We start from the raw sequence: 8080 nt of genomic DNA, 5'->3' as shown, positions 1-8080 counted from the left end.
CTCGGCACGTCAGGAGTGATGTGTAACTCGTTTGTACCTGTGTATAAGAACACACCCCTGGAGCGGTGTCTTTGTCCAGCCTACGGGGCAGCGGAGAGTCCCCCCACTGACTGAGCCGGTCCATTGCCGGGGGCACTATGTACTAGCAGAACCGTAGACATCTGATCTGGGGAGTTAGAGACTGTTTTGTTTGGCAGTAAACCTGGCCGCGTGCCTGGGTACCTTATCAGAGTCTGTGGTCCTTGGGGGTTCTCTCGGGGTTTGCTGTGCCAGCGATCTGCAGAGCCGGGGCAGCACGCAGAGGGAACACCATGCAGCCGACTGGTATCAACACTGAACAGAGCAGAGCCCCACACCGGTGACGTCTGATGACATCTGCTTTGACCTAAACTAGTGTGAAGAATTTTTCTATCATCTCTGAACTTCAGCACCTCACTGTTTACCCCTTTTTCCAGATCATTAATGAATGTGTTGAACAGCCCTGGTCCCTGTGCAGAACCTCTGCAGGGAGGTGGGGGAATCTGTTGTCCCACAAACTTACACAGGATCGTTTTAGGGGTCAAGACAAAGATGCCACATTTTATTATTAATCCGTAACTATTAGCAAATACCTTAATGCTTATACACATACACTTACACACACACACACACCCCCCAAAATGTTCTGCAGCTGCTGGATAGTTACCAGTCCTGATTGCAGTTTGAGTTTGCAGCTTGGGATCGGAGCTCATGGCAGCTAACTGGCCAGGAAAGCTGAGCACGAGGAGGAGCCGGGTCTGTGTCGGGCGCGCACCGATGCTCCTTGATGTTGATAGCAGAACGTTACCCAAAGTCTCTCATCTCACCCTTCCCTTTTTATAGGAGTTTAGTTTGGATTCAAAGTTCCTAGGTCTCGCTGTGTCACGCCGCCTCTGGGTTTGCTTGATCACCCGTCAGTTGCAGGCGTGACTGTCAGCCTGGGACCTGGCTTTGATCTTCCCTCTGTTGTTCTGTTGTCCTTTTCTTTTTAGGGTGGATGCTTCTTACTTTGTTTAGGGCTGTTGTCTAGGTCTTCAGCCCTTGGTATTTGAACTTTATCTCATCAGGACAGGCTGGGGCTGGAGGTTGATTCTATCACCCATGCATACCTTATTCACACATGTAAACTAAACTAATAAGATTACAGCAGGGTTTGCAGAAATGAAGGTTGGAGGAAGCTTTTACAAAATGGAGTGAGTGTTTTAAAATGGAGTTTGAATTACAATATGGAACAGAAGTTACAGTGTAGGCAAGTATAGTGAATAGTGAACAGAAGTTACATTAATAAAGTGAACAATTAAAAACAGTTTCATTTATCAGTTCTACATTGTCCCCCTTTTGACCCTTCAATCCAGGGGCATTGAATGGGTCACACTTTATGTAACTGTTTTAAGCCAGAACCAACATAACAGTTAGGATTACTTATAGGACAATGAGGGCATGAAAAATTGTGTTTAGAACTGCTGACCAGGTGGGCTGCTTCTACAACACTTTGCCCCTTGATTTATGATCATTACAGTAGTTGTTAACATTGTAGGGCAAGGTGATCTTTTGCAAACAAACCAAATAATTATAACTAGGTGAATATAACTAAACCTATTATAAATGACTAAACACCCGATATAACCTACACATAAATGAAAAACCATTACAATCATTGGGTACATTGACAAATAAAATGAGGACCAAGTTTGATGCTGCAATAGCCATTAAACAATGAAAGTTACTGAGTTCAGGACCTCCTTAAGCACACACAACAAGGTTTTGTAGGAGGATCACAGTTGTCATGCAAGGTTAAGCTGATTTGGACTTAAACTAAAATTTTGTTGCTAAAATGTTGCAGAATCCCCTATTTTTAACAGTTGTTTTTAAGAGGTTTTTGGGGACCTGAAAGATGGGGCCTTACAATTATGGGCCAAGGTCTTACAGGTTATGGGGGCCCAAGAACTACCCTTTAGGGCTTGGGGGAGTAGAACCAGAGTGCATAGAGGAAAGTGTGAAATTAACAATATAAGCAAATGTAACCAACAATACAAATGTATCAATAACAAACATTAACAACAAAATGACTATTAGAGAACCTAACAAAAAATAAACCTGATGCACTGGGGACCAAAGGTTTTTTGGACACAAGTGATGATTGCTAAGTTGGATGGACTGGGGGGAAGTAGAGAGAGGAAAAGACATTTGTCCTGTCTAGTGTAGTATTTCTTTTTCTTTTCTGGACCCAATGCTAGCACAGGACACCACTAGAGACAGACACAGAACATGCAACACAGAACACTGAACACACACCACTAGAGACAGACACAGAACATGCAACACAGAACACTGAACACACACCACTAGAGACAGACACAGAACATGCAACACAGAACACTGAACACACACCACTAGAGACAGACACAGAACTTGCAACATAGAACACTGAACACAGACTTTGTCGCGACACTATAACCATGGTATTTTATAACTCTTCAGCTGGTACCAGCTCTTCTGATGTTCTGGTTCAGAGCCTGAAAAATAGAAGCTTAGAAACAAATTAGCACAGTGCTCCCACATGGCAGACCCTGCTCAGTCTTTGCCACAGTGTGTTTGGTACTTGGGGCTGCACAAATGCTAATTAGGTGGTTCATTTCTTTGTGACTTTAAATTTTTTATTTTAAAATTCCCAGCCATTTTGCCATGGCCTGGAGGTTTGAGGCAGAAGCAGGCACTGTTGTTACTGTTGCCATGGCATTTTGGCCTTGGGAGGAGGAATCTACCCAGATATCCCCCTTCCCACTCTCCAGAGGGGTCCTAAAAGACTGCCCCTTCTGGGATTTTAAATGTTTTCTTTTTTTTTTTCTTTTTACAGGCTGTTAGGTGGAGGTAGCTGTCATTACAGGCATCCCACAGCAGCCAGATTCCTGCAGCCTCTCTTAGACCCTCTTGTTGCCCCTGATTTGATTTCTTTTTTTTCTATTTTTTTTTCCTTTTCCCCGACTTGTTCCTCTAACTTCTTTTCTCTTTGTTTGCACTCCCTGAGTGCTTCCCGGAGAGGGTCTAACTGGCTTTGCACCCCTGTCGCTACCACTTTCCATCTGTCTGCCTCTTTTTCCATATGAGTGAGTTTTTCATGCAGGGAGGCATCCTCCTGGCAGGATGCCAAGCGGGAGTATAAATCCCTGCATGCGTCCCACAAAAGCCAGATTGCTGCTGAATTCCTTTTAGTTGGAGTAGGCTTGTACAGGATTATATACCTTGCCAGCCTATTCTTCAAATTTGAAATAGTACACACATTTCCCAGCCCCCCTTCCGTCCACGGGCTGTGTCCAAACCTCTGTAGTACTTGTTTAAAGGGTGTGGGCTCTTGGACAAAAGACAGTGTTCCCTGTTTTTCTCTAAAGATGTCTTTAGACTGTGTCTTCCTAAACATTTTCCCTAACAAGTGTGCCATAGCCAAGTACAACACAGGAAACCGAGCTGATAAATATCAGAATACTAGAACCTCCAATTCCTAAAGGAGTGACTTACAAATAACAATTTTCCCTTTTTAACTCCTAAAGGAACAACTTAACCCTCTCTGGGCCAAAGGAAGAGACACCAAGTTTCCCTCTGTATTACTCGGTCTGCTATCACCGAGGGTTCATACACCAATTATACAAATCCTTCCCGGATCCAGATCCTTCCCCGGATCAGAGTGAGAAACACTAAGTTCTCCTCTTTAGCTCAGTCTTGCTACGGCTGAGGGTGTATGTACCTCTACACCACAATTTAAACCTAAACTCCTATATCCTTCAGAGTTTGGTTAATTAACTGAAAGTTTACACTTTTTTCTCTAGTGCCAGGCTCGCTAAAGCTGGCAGTGTGCACACGAATTTTATAATAACTGTGGATTCTATGCTTGCTCCCCCTTTCGCATTCTCCACCAATAATGTTGTCCCACAAACTTACACAGGATCGTTTTAGGGGTCAAGACAAAGATGCCACATTTATTATTAATCCGTAACTATTAGCAAATACCTTAATGCTTATACACATACACTTACACACACACACACACCCCAAAATGTTCTGCAGCTGCTGGATAGTTACCAGTCCTGATTGCAGTTTGAGTTTGCAGCTTGGGATCGGAGCTCGTGGCAGCTAACTGGCCAGGAAAGCTGAGCACGAGGAGGAGCCGGGTCTCTGTGGGGCGCGCACCGATGCTCCTTGATGTTGATAGCAGAACGTTACCCAAAGTCTCTCATCTCACCCTTCCCTTTTTATAGGAGTTTAGTTTGGATTCAAAGTTCCTAGGTCTTGCTGTGTCACGCCGCCTCTGGGTTTGCTTGATCACCCGTCAGTTGCAGGCGTGACTGTCAGCCTGGGACCTGGCTTTGATCTTCCCTCTGTTGTTCTGTTGTCCTTTTCTTTTTAGGGTGGATGCTTCTTACTTTGTTTAGGGCTGTTGTCTAGGTCTTCAGCCGTTGGTATTTGAACTTTATCTCATCAGGACAGGCTGGGGCTGGAGGTTGATTCTATCACCCATGCATACCTCATTCACACATGTAAACTAAACTAATAAGATTACAGCAGGGTTTGCAGAAATGAAGGTTGGAGGAAGCTTTTACAAAATGAAGTGAGTGTTTTAAAATGGAGTTTGAATTACACTATGGAACAGAAGTTACAGTGTAGGCAAGTATAGTGAATAGTGAACAGAAGTTACATTAATAAGGTGAACAATTAAAAACAGTTTCATTTATCAGTTCTACAAATCCTGCTGTTTACCTCTCTTCATTGTGAAGACTGACCATCTATTCCCACTATTTCATATTTTGTAACCAGTCCTGATCCATGACAGGCCCTTTCCTGGTAGCCCATGACTACAGACTAGGGACCGAATGGCTAGTCAGCAGTTCTGCAGAAAAGGGCCTAAGGGTTACAGCGGACGAGAAGCTGGATATGAGTCAGCAGTGTGCCCTTGTTGCCAAGAAGGCTAACAGCATTTTGGGCTGTTTAAGTAGGGGCATTGCCAGCAGATCGAGGGACAAGATCATTCCCCTCTATTCGGCATTGGTGAGGCCTCATCTGGAGTATTATGTCCAGTTTTGGGCCCCACACGACAAGAAGGATGTGGACAAATTGGAGGGAGTCCAGCAGAGGACAGCAAAAATGATTAGGGGGCTGGAGCACATGACTTATGAGGAGAGGCTGAGGGTACTGGGCTTGTTTAGTCTGCAGAAGAGAAGACTGAGGAGGGATTTGATAGCTGCTTTCAACTACCTGAAGGGGGTTCCAAAGAGGATGGATCTAGACTGTTCTCAGTGGTAGCAGATGACAGAACAAGAAGTAATGGTCTCAAGTTGCAGTGGAGGAGGTTTAGGTTGGATATTAGGAAAAACTTTTTCACTAGGAGGGTGGTGAAGCTCTGGAATGGGTTACCTAGGGAGGTGGTGGAATCTCCTTCCTTAGAGGTTTTTAAGGTCAGGCTTGACAAAGCCCTGGCTGGGATGATTTAGTTGGGAATTGGTCCTGCTTTGAGCAGGGGGGTGGACTAGATGACCTCCTGAGGTCCCTTCCAACCCTGATATTCTACGATTCTATTTACTTGCCTTAAAAGTCTTTGTTGAGGGTCCTTGTCTCCATTTTGACTGACACCCACAAAGAATTGTACTAGGTTGCTGGGGCTCAATTCCCTTTTACAAAAGCCATGTTGACTCTTCCCCAGAAAGTCATGTTAATCTGTGTGCCTGATAATTCTATTCTCTATTATAGTTTCTGCCAATTTGGCTGATACTGAAGTTAGACTCACCAGCCTGTAATTGCCAGGATCACCTCTGGAGCTCTTCTTTCAATTGGCGTTACGTTAGCTACCTTCCGAGCCACCTGGGACAGATGTGAGTTTCAGTGTTAGGTTACACACCATAGATAGTAGTCCTACAATTTTGGATTTGAGTTCCTGCCAAATTCTGGGGTGAATCCTGTCTGGTCCTTGTGATTTATTACTATCTAATTTAGTAATTTTTTCTATAACCTCTTCTACTGACACATGTGGGGCAGCGTCACAGAGTCACCGGGGCGACGCTCTGGAACTACTCCATACAAAGCCAGGCAGGACTCTGGGGGAGCCTCCTCTCTGTGAGCAGACTGTCTCCAGGGCAAGAAGCTCATACAGCTTCCACCTTCTTGGGTCTGACCTCGGAGCATTCAGCAGCCTCTTCTCATACCGTTCGCTTCCCACAGCGATTCTGCACAGGCAGGGCTCCTGGGGAAGCCACAGGGTCCTGCACCCCAATTCTGCAGTCAGACCTGACTCTCCAGCCATCCAGTAAAACAGAAGGTTTATTAGACAACAGGAACACAGTCCAAAACAGAGCTTGTAGGTACAGAAACCAGACCCCTAAGTCGGGTCCATTTTGGGGCCAGGGAGGCCAGACCCCAGGTCTGTGCCTCCGTCTCTTTCCCCAGCCAGCTCCAAACTGAAACTCTCCAGCCCTTTCTCTGGCCTTTGTCTCTTTCCAAGGCCAGGAGGCCACCTGAGCTCTTTGTCCTCCAACACCTTCAGTTGGCACCTTGCAGGGGAGGGGCCCAGGCCATCAGTTGCCAGGAGATGAGGTATCAGCCATTCTCTGTGCAGATGGTATCACACTGGCCCTCTAAGTCTCTGCAACAATTACACACCCTTATCCCACCACCTACTTAAGAAATGCATTGGGGAAACTGAGGCACCCACACAGTATTCAGAGAACACATTGAGAACATTCCCACTTTATCACAGGCTGTACTTCAGATTTGTCACCCAGAAAGAATAGCTCTTATGTGGGGAATGCAGTGAAGACCAATCCAAAGAATTAATTTAGCATCCTTGTAATGGCCTTTCTGTCCTTGAGTGCTCCTCTAACACCTATGTCATCTAGTGGCCCCACTGCTGGGACTTAAAAAAAACTTACCGTTAGTTTTTTGTCTTTAGCAGGTTCTTCCATGGCTGCCATACTGTACTTTCACAGTTACCAGCCAGAGTTTGCTTCCTTCTTATTATCCTCCCTAGGATCTGACTTCCAGAGTTGAAAGGATGCTTCTCGTGGCCTCTACTCCCGGGCTGTTAAGCCAAGATTGATTCTTTGGCCCTCTCATTGTTGCTGCTGATTTGGGGTACACATTTAGTCGAGCCAGTACTACGCTGTTTGTAAATAGTTCCCATGTTTCTTGCTGGCATGTAACCCTTGTGAACACCCTTCCTAAGGTTTGTATTGTTCCCCTTTTCCAAGTGAAGTGTTACTGTGGTGGAGTTTTTGTGTTATTTGCAACACAAGGAGGTTAAATTTAATTACATTGTGGTTGCTTTTACCCAGCAGTTCAGTTATAGTCACCTCTTGGACCACATCCTGTGCTCCACTTAGGACTGACTCAAGAATTGCCTCGTCCCTTAGGGATTTCAGGACTGGCCTTCAGGGTGTCTAGAAATGTTCTCTCTGTGTCACGCCCTGAGATAACATTTATTCAATCATTATGAGGAGAGTTGAAATCACCCATTTTAATTGCACTTTCTGCTTTGCAGCCTCTCGGACCTCTCCCTTTGGCTCTCACCATGCAAGTTGGAAGACGGCCTGTCCAAAAGTTCCGTCTCACTTTGTGGCTGGTAGGCGTTCTGTCCCCTGCTTTTGGGATAAGATAGAGCAGAACTCGACTGCATCATTTGTGGTGGAGGGGCTGTGTTTGCACTTTCACCCAGCATTTGGTCAAGCGAAGAAAGAGAAAGCTGGCTTCTTGCAGCAGTCCCTCTGCATGCTCTGCATCTTCAATGTAACTGTATTGGTTTTCTTTCTCCTGATAGAATGGTAGTGTTTGGATGCTATCAAGATTCCTCCCTCACTCTGAACTTTAGGGTACAGATGTGGGGACCTGCATGGACACTTCTAAGCTTAATTACTAGCTTAGATCTGGTAACACTGCCACCATCCAGAAATTTCAGCGTCTGGAACACTTCCTGTCCCCCCCAAACCTTCCCCTCCCTGGGCAGCCTTGAGAGGATTTTTCACCAAGTTCCTGGTGAACACCGATCCAACCCCTTGGATCTTAACACAAGGAGAATTTAACC

This window comes from Gopherus evgoodei, chromosome 3, assembly GCF_007399415.2.
Source record: "Gopherus evgoodei ecotype Sinaloan lineage chromosome 3, rGopEvg1_v1.p, whole genome shotgun sequence".
In the NCBI taxonomy this organism is placed as follows: Eukaryota; Metazoa; Chordata; order Testudines; family Testudinidae; genus Gopherus; species Gopherus evgoodei.
The sequence above is the reverse complement of the archived record's forward strand: the minus strand, read 5'-3'. Positions refer to the sequence as shown.